The sequence below is a fragment of the Dermacentor variabilis genome, chromosome 8 (assembly GCF_050947875.1).
Source record: "Dermacentor variabilis isolate Ectoservices chromosome 8, ASM5094787v1, whole genome shotgun sequence".
NCBI classification, from domain to species: domain Eukaryota; kingdom Metazoa; phylum Arthropoda; class Arachnida; order Ixodida; family Ixodidae; genus Dermacentor; species Dermacentor variabilis.
Window position 1 is genome coordinate 80,306,040 of NC_134575.1, and position 10,542 is coordinate 80,316,581.

The following is a 10,542-nucleotide window of genomic DNA, read 5'->3' on the forward strand; positions in this document are numbered from 1 at the left end:
GGCCCCTCGCATGCTCCGTCACTTGCACTCCTAGGATCAAAGTTCACGCTCGTTGCTTGCTCTCCACTCTGACAGCAAGAAGTAAAAGATGAAATCAGCAATCGCTTAGCCTCGCTTCATGTGAAGGGCAAGGCATTAGGAATGATTTGTCGTTGTTATTGTGATCAGCTCCTTGTTTTGTCGCTACACACAGACGATGGTGAGTTATAAAAGAGGTTAGGATTTATCCTAGCATATGGCGCCACATCCTTAGTGCCTGAAAATGCGTAGACGCTGCGCAACCCTTTAATGGCCGAGCGGTTCATTAAATTATTATTTTCTACTCCGCCCTTGTAGGGTGCGCCATAAGGGCGAGGAGCAAACGCCATCTAGACGCCGAGTAGACGACGCGGCGTGGTTGAGCATATTCAGCAGGATGCGAAGCCCTGTTGTTGGGTAAGCAAATCTGAACGAACTACTAAGAAAATAGTGGTCTGCAAATCAAACACAGCCCCAACATTCAAGTAGACGCAGCCTACAGTTACAGCGCCGAAACATTTGTGATGTATCAATGACGCCGGTGACCGGCAGCGTGTTCGAACCGACAGCCTTGTCATACAGCTGTATCGGGGGCTTTGGCAGGGGCAGCCTGTTATCGTAAAAAAAATCATATTTTTCCACTCTGTGAAGGTGGTTGACCAGAGAAACTGATTTGCACACGACACGCAGGTTATACAATTTTGAACAAAGGTACTAACTCATTTATTGTCTTGATCTGTGGTCATTATTTCACTCGCTACTGCAATTACACTCTTTTAGACTGTCAAATCGATGCACGTACGCCACTGGGTGGTTGGTTGGGGCGGAACGGTGTGACATCGCAAGGGATATGTCTGTAATGCGGAACCCGTACACCGTTTGCTTTTCGGTACCGACACTTCCACCTTGAAATCACCGACAACTTCAACAGGGGTAGTGTCATTGCAGTCAATTTTTTCAAAGTGAGTAGCCACGAACCTTACGCCACTATGAACCAATATATTTTTTGCTTGCTTAGAGGGGTATTAGCCACTGCTCAAGCAGGTACGAGCCATTGATGATGACAGCTGACATGCGGTTCTGTATGTTTTATGCGTCGTTAGAAAGAATTTAAGCACTGTTCGCTTCACTTTGCTGAGCGCTTGTAGCCTCTCCTTTACGGGGCTATGAGAAATTCCATTTTTTTTTCTTTTTTACAGGAGAATTAATGCTTACGGCGGCATGAGCCATTGATGATGATAGTTTTTCTTCACTGAGAACAAGAATGCACTGAAGCTTAGCCATATGCAGCTTCGCTGTAAAGAAAGCTAACCTGCCTTCAGTGAAGTATAATCTGTTTCAGAAACGGCGTTGGGTCAAGGCTGCAAGGTATTGGAGCGCTGGTACTTACACAGGGTGAATGTAATTCGCATGTCGGCTACCACGCCACATTTGCGTATTGTTGCGAAACGACTGACGCTGCGGACACTTGGGACGCTACAGGCGTTGGTAGCAACGAACAAGGTTCGGACAAAAACATTTTATAGTCCTCACTATTTCATTGTCCGAGGCGCCGGTAGCTTCCACAGAGCTCTAAAGAGTTTCTCATGCAGATTATTACAGCGCCCTGTGCTTTCTTATGTCAGCTGCCTTAGCATACTTTAAAACAATGTCCTATGTCTTCGCTACGAGTACGCCTTTTTTCCCGGAAAAATTCGACAAGATTAGCACATGCGCAATAGTTTGAACCTTGTGCATTATATTAGGTGTCAGCTTGACCGTTTAGCATATCATTTGCAAGCAATGTACCAACCAAAACCTCGAATAAAGTAGAAAAAAGGGAGCAAGCACGAGTGTGGGGCGAACAGCGCAAACAACAATGAGTGTGGCTAACTTGAAAACAGGTTTTATCGGTGAACCTTAAAGCATCGCGGCACACGCAAGGGAACGCATATCGACGAGAAGGTTCGTCTTTATGCATAGCGTTCGCCGCCAGCGTTTCACGGCAAACATTACGGTTACATAATCTGCAGTTCAAAACAGGCCTGGAGTGTGGCCTGATCCGAGTAACCAGAACCGGTAACGCACTCCCTCAACAGAGCAGGATAGGCCACCCTGGTGCAAAACTTGGTCACAACCTCGTATATGAATACAACAATCCAACCCCGGCCCTCAGTCCCCAGCGGCTGCGAAGCTACTACGGCGGCGGTCAGACCTGTGACGAAACAGAGGGGTGCTAAGAATACCTGGGTCCAAACAGGCCACCATAGGAATCTGAACCTGACAGCGTTTAACGCTAGAACGTTATCTAGTGAGGCAAGCCTAGCAGTGCTATTGGAGGAATTAGAGGGCAGTCAATGGGTTAGAATTGGGCTCAGTGTATTTAGGAGGACAAAAGAATCATATGCAGTGCTAAAAAGCGGGCACGTCCTGTGCTACCGGGGCTTAGCAGAGAGATGAGAACTAGGAGTCGGATTCCTGATTAATAAAGATATAGCTGGTAACATCGACGAATTTTACAGCATTAACGAGAGGGTGGCAGGTCTTGTTGTGAAACTTAATAACAAGTACGAATTGAAGGTCGAACAGGTCTGCCCCCCTACATCCGGTCATGATGACGAGGAAGTCGAAAGCGTCTATGATGACGTGGAATCGGCGATGGGTAAAGTCAAAGGTAAGTACACTATACTGACGGGCGACTTCAGTGCCACGGTAGGCAAGAAGCAGGCTGGAGACAAGTCAGTGGTGGAATATGACATAGGCTCCAGGAGTAGCCGGGGAGATTTATTGGTAGAGTTTGCAGGACGGAATAATGTGCGGATAATGAATACCTTCTTCCGCTAGCGGAATAGACGAAAGTGGACGTGGAGGAGCCCGAATGGCGACACTGGATATGACATAGACCTTATGCTCTGCGCTAACCATGGCACTATAAAAGGTGTGGACGTTCTCGGCAAGGTGCCCTGTTGTGACGATGGGACGGTAAGAACTCGAATTAGCCTAGACTTGAGGAGGGAACGAAAGAAACTGGTACATAAGAAGTCGACCAATGAGTTAGCGGTGAGAGGGCAAATAGAGTGTGAAGAAGAAGACGCGCCTCGCGGCACAGCCGCATCGCCAACGCGCGGCTCGTCTCGCCTCGCGCTGTTGATTGCTGGCGTCCGTTTGGACAGTGTTTCGGGCTGCTTCGCCGTTCCCGGTTGCTGTGCCTTTACATTAGGAGCCGCCAATAAACCTTTTCTCAATTGGTGGAGGTGCTGGGACTCAAACCCCGTCGCTTGAAACCCTGGAGCTGAGATCAAGAACGCTACCACCCGCCATGACCGACAGCTCCTCCCAAACGGCACCGACGCCACAGTCCATCACCTGCACCGGCGTTCCACGACAGCGGGACGCCAAGGTCTTCAGCGGTGCAGACGACGAAGACGTCGAAGACTGGTTTGCGTCATATGAACGGGTGAGCGCACACAACAAGTGGGATGATCCAGCCAAGTTAACTCACGTCATCTTTTACCTGGCTGGTGTTGCCCAACTGTGGTTTCACAACCACAAAAGTGACGTGCCCTCATGGTCAGTCTTCAAGACAACCTTTACGGAAGTGTTCGGCCGCCCCGCTGTTCGCAAGCTGCGTGCCGAACAGCGCTTGCGCGCCCGAGCACAGCAGACGGCGGAAACGTTCACAAGCTACATAGAAGACGTCGTGGACCTTTGTAAACGAGTCAACGCCGCAATGCCCGAAGCTGAGCGAATTCGCCATATACTGAAGGCATCGATAACGGCGCATTCCAGATGCTCCTAGCCAGGAATCCGCGCACTGTGTCTGAAGTTGTCAGCCTGTGCCAAAGTTACGATGAGTTAAGGAAGCAACGCGCTTCGACTCGGCGTCCTTTGGGAAGCGACGAGTTGTTGGCGAGCCTTGACAACATGTACGACCCATCCTCATTCTTTCAGCGGGTCAAGGACTTTGTGCGTGAGGAAGTTGCCCGCCAACTTTCTTTAGTCCCCTTCACTCAGGAGCCCACCTCCCGTCTTCCAAACTCGCTCCGCACCCTCATTTCCGAAGAGGTCGCCCAAGTTGTCCCTTCCGCACACCATCAGCCGCCTGCAGCCGCGAATCTCAACTCTACGCGGGCAGTGCAGCCTGTCGCCACGCCTCTCACCTATGCGCAGCCAGTCCTGCCTGTGGCCGCGCCTCTTACGTACGCGCAGGCAGTACGCAGGCCTCCACCGGCGTCTTTCACGACCCAGTCCCAACCGCTGCCACCGGAAGCCCATGCTACATCTTGGACCGCACCGCGAGCTAATCCTTGGCGAACACCTGACAATCGACCCATCTGTTATTCTTGCTGCACTCCCGGACACGTCGCCCGATATTGCCGCCGTCGTCCTCAAGCGTTCGGCGACGCCTCGCGGCCCTTCCAGTACGGCAGCCAGCCATTTCGCCAATACGCCGCTCCTTCCCCCCAACCGTATGCTCGTGCTGACATCCCAGAATTTCCTTCGCGTCCCTCGCCATCCCCTCGCCGACGCTCGCTCTCCCCTATGCGTCGGCGACCCGCACCACCTGACCAGGAAAACTGAACGTCGCAGTTCAAGAGGCAAGAACTGCGCCCCATTCGAACTGTCAAAGTCCTCGCGCCTCTCCTGCTAACGTGGTCGAAATTTCTGTAGAAGGTGTTCCAGCATTCGCTCTTGTGGATACCGGCGCAGCCGTTTCTGTGATAGCCGCCAAACTGTGCCGTTCGCTGCGCAAGGTGACCACGCCGCTTTCTGGACTGTCGCTTCGTACGGCAAGCGCGCAGCACGTCACTCCGCACGCAGCCTGTTCTGTGCGTGTGCTTATTCACGGCATTGTTTACATCGTCGAGTGTATTGCTCTTCCAACCTGCTCGCATGACGTCATCCTCGGATGGGACTTCTTATCCAGTCATAAAGCCGTGATCGACTGCGCACGCGCCGAAGTTGAATTTGGCCCTTGTGACGCACCCTTGGACGAAGATTGCGACCGCCCTTCTAAACTTACCGTGCGCGAGGACGCAGATATTCCACCTGGCTCCTTCGCCCTCGTACCCGTCTTTTGCGATGCCATCGCTGATGCAACGGTCCTCTTCACGCCGTCCGACGTCTTCATGGGCCGTAAATCTCTCCCACTACCCTTCGCGACGCTTGACATGGCTGGCGGCTGCAGCAATATATACTTTTACAATCCCCTCTGTGCGCCTATTACGTTGCTCGTTGGCGAATGCCTTGGCTTCGTGGAACTCCTCGACTCTTCGTCTTCAGTTGAAGTCCCTGGAGACTCTTTTGACGTCGACCCCGGCCAACCATCTTCGATGTCCGCGCTTGAGGAAACGTCCAGGGTTGCGTTCTTGGATGCCATCGCCGATACCCTCACACCTGCCGAACGCGCCGACCTTCTTGATCTCCTGCACAAATTTAGAAGTTCATTCGACGTTTCAGAACCTCACCTGGGCCGCACGTCGGAAGTGCAGCACTACATTGACACCGGTTCACATCAGCCGTTACGTCAACGACCATATCGCGTCTCTGCCGAAGAGCGTCGTGTCATTACCACCCAAGTCGAAGATATGCTGCGCCGTGATGTTATTCAACCTTCGCACAGTCCCTGGGCATCTCCTGTCGTTCTCGTTCGCAAGAAGGACGGGTCTATTCGCTTTTGCGTCGACTACCGTCGGTTAAATAAGGTAACGCGCAAAGACGTCTATCCTTTGCCGCGCATCGATGACGCCCTCGACAGTCTTCAGGGAGCAGAATTCTTCTCGTCCCTTGACTTGCGTTCAGGGTACTGGCAGGTCCCGATGGCTGCGGCCGATCGCCAGAAAACCGCATTCATTACGCCTGACGGTTTATATGAATTTAAGGTGATGCCTTTCGGGCTTTGTAACGCCCCTGCCACCTTTGAACGACTCATGGACAACACGCTGCGTGGCCTCAAGTGGTCTATATGTCTGTGTTACCTCGACGATGTCGTGGTTTTCTCGCCTGATTTTCCTACTCACCTGCTCCGCCTCAGACAAGTTTTGACCTGTCTAACGAACGCTGGCCTTCAACTCAACCTCAAGAAGTGCCGCTTCGCCGCGCGAGAGCTCACCATTTTAGGCCACGTTGTGTCCAAGCACGGCATTCTACCCGATCCTGCAAAACTTCGAGCAGTCGCCGAGTTTCCGAAGCCTCAGACCATCAAAGAACTTCGAAGCTTCGTGGGCCTATGCTCATATTTCCGGCGCTTTGTTCGAAATTTCGCATCGATCATGGCGCCATTGACTCAGCTTCTACGCGGTGACGCCGCCCTCTCCTGCTGGTCCCCTGCATGTGACTCCGCCTTTGCTACGCTGCGTCGTCTTCTCATCTCCCCACCTATTCTTCGCCATTTCGACCCGTCAGCTGCAACTGAAGTACATACAGATGCCAGCGGGGTCGGTCTCGGCGCCGTACTCGCCCAACGAAAGGCGGGCTACCCCGAATATGTAGTCGCCTATGCGAGTCGCACACTGACGAAGCCTGAGGCCAATTACAGCGTGACCGAAAAAGAGTGCTTGGCTTTAGTATGGGCACTTGGCAAGTTGCGACCATATCTGTACGGGCGCCCATTCGACTTGGTAACAGATCACCATGCGCTTTGTTGGCTCGCCAACTTGAAAGATCCCACTGGCCGCCTAGCCCGTTGGGCACTACGCATCCAGGAGTACGATATTCGCGTCGTATACCACAGTGGACGCACACACTCCGACGCAGATGCCTTGTCTCGTTCACCTTTACCTCCAGACTCGACCTGCGCAACAACTTCCGCATATTCCGTGTCATCTCTCGACATGGCCTCCTTTGCAACCGCACAACGTCGTGACCCATGGATCGCTTCTCTTTTCGACTATCTTTCTGGATCGTCGACCATCCCTGTATCCCGAACCCTCCGACGCCAAGCAGTTCATTTTGCCATTCGTGACCAGCTGCTGCACCGCCGCAATTACACTCCTGAAGGTCGTCGGTGGCTTCTGGTGGTTCCCCGCAGCTTAAGGTCTCAAATATGTGGCGCTTTCCACAACGATCCGCTGTGTGGCCATGCCGGAGTCTTCAAGACGTACGAACGAATTCGCCACCGCTACTACTGGCGCGGCATGTACAATTTTGTTCACAAGTTTGTTCGGTGCTGTCTTGACTGTCAACGCCGCAAATCGCCGCCTTTACGCCCATCTGGTGCCTTGCAGCCGCTCCCGTGCCCTGCCACACCCTTCGATCGCGTCGGCATCGACCTATACGGCCCGCTTCCTCTGACACCAGACGGCAATCGGTGGATCGTAGTTGCTATTGATCATTTGACACGCTACGCCGAAACTGCTGCTTTACCAAGTGCTACCGCGCGGGATGTCGCCTCTTTCGTCCTACATCGCTTCGTGCTTCGACACGGCGCACCTCGGGAACTCCTCAGCGATCGAGGTCGCGCCTTCCTCTCCGAAGTCGTCGAAAGTTTGCTTTCGGAATGCCATATTATTCATCGGACAAGCACGGCATACCATCCACAGACTAACGCGCTCACAGAGCGATTTAACCGCACACTTGGTGATATGCTCTCTATGTACGTGGCATCTGATCATGGTAACTGGGACCGCATCCTTCCATTCGTCACGTTCGCGTACAACACCGCGATCCAGGCCACTACGGGATTTTCACCTTTCTTCCTCCTGTATGGCCGCGAGCCTACGCATACCATCGACACGCTCCTTCCATACCGTCCTGACGCCTCCGAGTGTCTACCTGTTTCCGAAGTCGCCCGACAAGCCGAAGAATGCCGCCAGCTAGCGCGCTCCTTTACGGCAGAGCAACAGCTGCGCCAGAAAGAAAACCTCATCGACACGCATCCCAACACGACCTACGCTCCAGGCGTTCTTGTGTGGTTGTCGGTCCCTTTTCAAACGCCGGGGCTTTCCTCGAAACTCGTCCCAAAATTCGAAGGGCCTTACCGAGTCTTGGAGCAAACATCCCCGGTGAATTTTCTCATTGAGCCCCTGTCACCACCTGAAGACTTGCGCCGGCGTGGACGTGACATTGTCCACGTCTCGCGTCTCAAGCCCTACCACGACCCTCTGCCTCCCGATTCTTAAGGTGCCAGGATGGCTCTTTTTGTCCGGGGGGAGATTGTGAAGAAGAAGACGCGCCTCGCGGCACAGCCGCATCGCCAACGCGCGGCTCGTCTCGCCTCGCGCTGTTGATTGCTGGCGTCCGTTTGGACAGTGTTTCGGGCTGCTTCGCCATTCCCGGTTGCTGTGCCTTTACATTAGGAGCCGCCAATAAACCTTTTCTCAAGAGGAACTCCAGATCAAGCTACAGGACAGGTGTTCGGCTTTAACCCAGGAAGAGGACCTTGATGTTGAAGCAATGGAAGCAGTGTGCAAACATCATTAAGCAGTATGCAATTGAAGTCGGTGACTACTCCGTTAGACAGGATACCAGTAAACTATCGCAGGAGACGAAAGAGCTGGTCAAGAAACGCCAATGTCTTAAAACATCTAACCCTATAGCTAGAATAGAACGGGCAGAATTTTTTTAAGGTAATCATCAAGCGTAAGACAGCTGACATGAGAAAATATAATATGGATAGAATAGAACACGCTCTCAGGAACAGAGGAAGCCTACAACACTGAAAAAGAAACTAGGAATAGGCAAGAATCAGATGTACGCGTTAAGAGACAAAGCTGACAATATCATTACTACTATGGATGAGATAGTTCAAGTGCCTGAGGAGTTCTATAGAGATTTATAGAGTACCAGTGGCACACACGACGACAATGGAAGAGAGCATAGTCTAGAGGAATTTGAAATCCCACAACTAACGCCGCAAGAAGTATAGAAAGCCTTGGCAGCTATGCAAAGGGGGAAGGCAGCTGGGGAGGATCGGATAAGAGCAGATTTGTTGAAGGACGGTGGAAACATTGTTCTAGAAAGACTGGCCACGCTATATACAGACCTCGAGCGTACAGGAACCTTGGAAGAACGCTAACATGATCCTAATCCATAAGAAAGCGGACGCCAAAGACTTGAAAAATTATAGACCGAATAGCTTACTGTCCGTTGTCTACAAAGTATTTACTAAGGTAATCGCAAATAGAATCAGCAGCATCTTAGACTAGGCAGGATTCCGTATAGGCTACTCAACAATAGACCATAATCACACTATCAATCAGGTAATAGAGAAATGTGCGGAATATAGCCAATCCTTATATATAGCTTTCATTTATTACGAAAAAGCGTTTGATTCAGTCGAAACCTCAGCAGTCATGGAGACATAACGGAATCAGGGCGTAGACGAGCCGTATGCAAATATACTGAAAGATATCTTTAGCGACTCCACAGTCACCGTAGTCTTACATAAAGAAAGCAACAAAATCCCAATAAAGAAAGGCGTCAGACAAGGAAATGCGATCTCTCCAATGCTATTCACAGCGTGTTTACGGGAGGTATTCAGAGTCCTCGATTAGGAAAGTTTGCGAAGAAGAGGTAATGGAGAATAATCCTTATAACTTGCGTTTCGCTGATGATATTGCCTTTCTTTGTAACTAAGGGGACCACTTGTAGTGCCTCCTCACTGACTTGTTGAGGCAAAGCAGAAGGCTTGGTCTTAAAATAATCTGCAGAAAACTAAAGTAATGTTTAGCATTCTCGCAACAGAACAGCAGTTTACGATAGGTAGCGAGGCACTGGAAGTAGTAAGTGAATACATTTACTTAGGGCAGGTAGTGACCGCTGATCCGGATCATGAGACTGAAATAATCAGAAGAATAAGAATCGGCTGGGGTGCGTTTGGCAGGCATTCTCAGATAATAAACAGCAGGTTGCCATTATCCCTCAAGAGAAAAGACCATAACAGCTGTGTCTTACCAGTACTCACGTACGGGGCAGAAACCTGGAGGCTTACAAAAAGGGTTCTACTTAAATTGAGGACGCGGCAAGGAGCTATGGGAAGAAGAATAATGTGTGTGAATTTAAGGGATAAGAAAGGAGTAGATTGGCTGAGGGAACAAACGCGAGTTAATGACATCTTAGTTGAGGTCAAGAAAAAGAAATGGGTATTTGCAACACATGTAATGAGGAGAGAAGATAACTGATAGTCATTAAGGGTTACGGATTGAATTGCAAGGGAAGGGAAGCGTAGCAGGGGGCGGCATAAAGTTAGCGGGAACGATGAGATTAAGAAGTTTGCAGGGTCAACGTGGTCACAATTAGTACATGAGCGGGGTAGTTGGAGAAGTATGGGAGACGAGTTTGCCCTGCACTGGGCGTAACCAGCCTGATGATGATGTTGAATCGGCAGTTGCCGGCAAGCGTGAGAAGCAGTCAGGGATATTTGAATGCTATCGCAATCCGCTCTCAAAGGCGTCCCCAGAATTTTTAACCACAAAGCTGTATACGTCTAGTCGATCCGTCCATCCGTCGGCCGCCTGTATGCCGAAAATTTTCCGGTGCAACTCGATGCGCATGCACAAAAAAGAAAGAAAGAGAGAGACAGGCGCGCGATCTGCTGTTGCATTA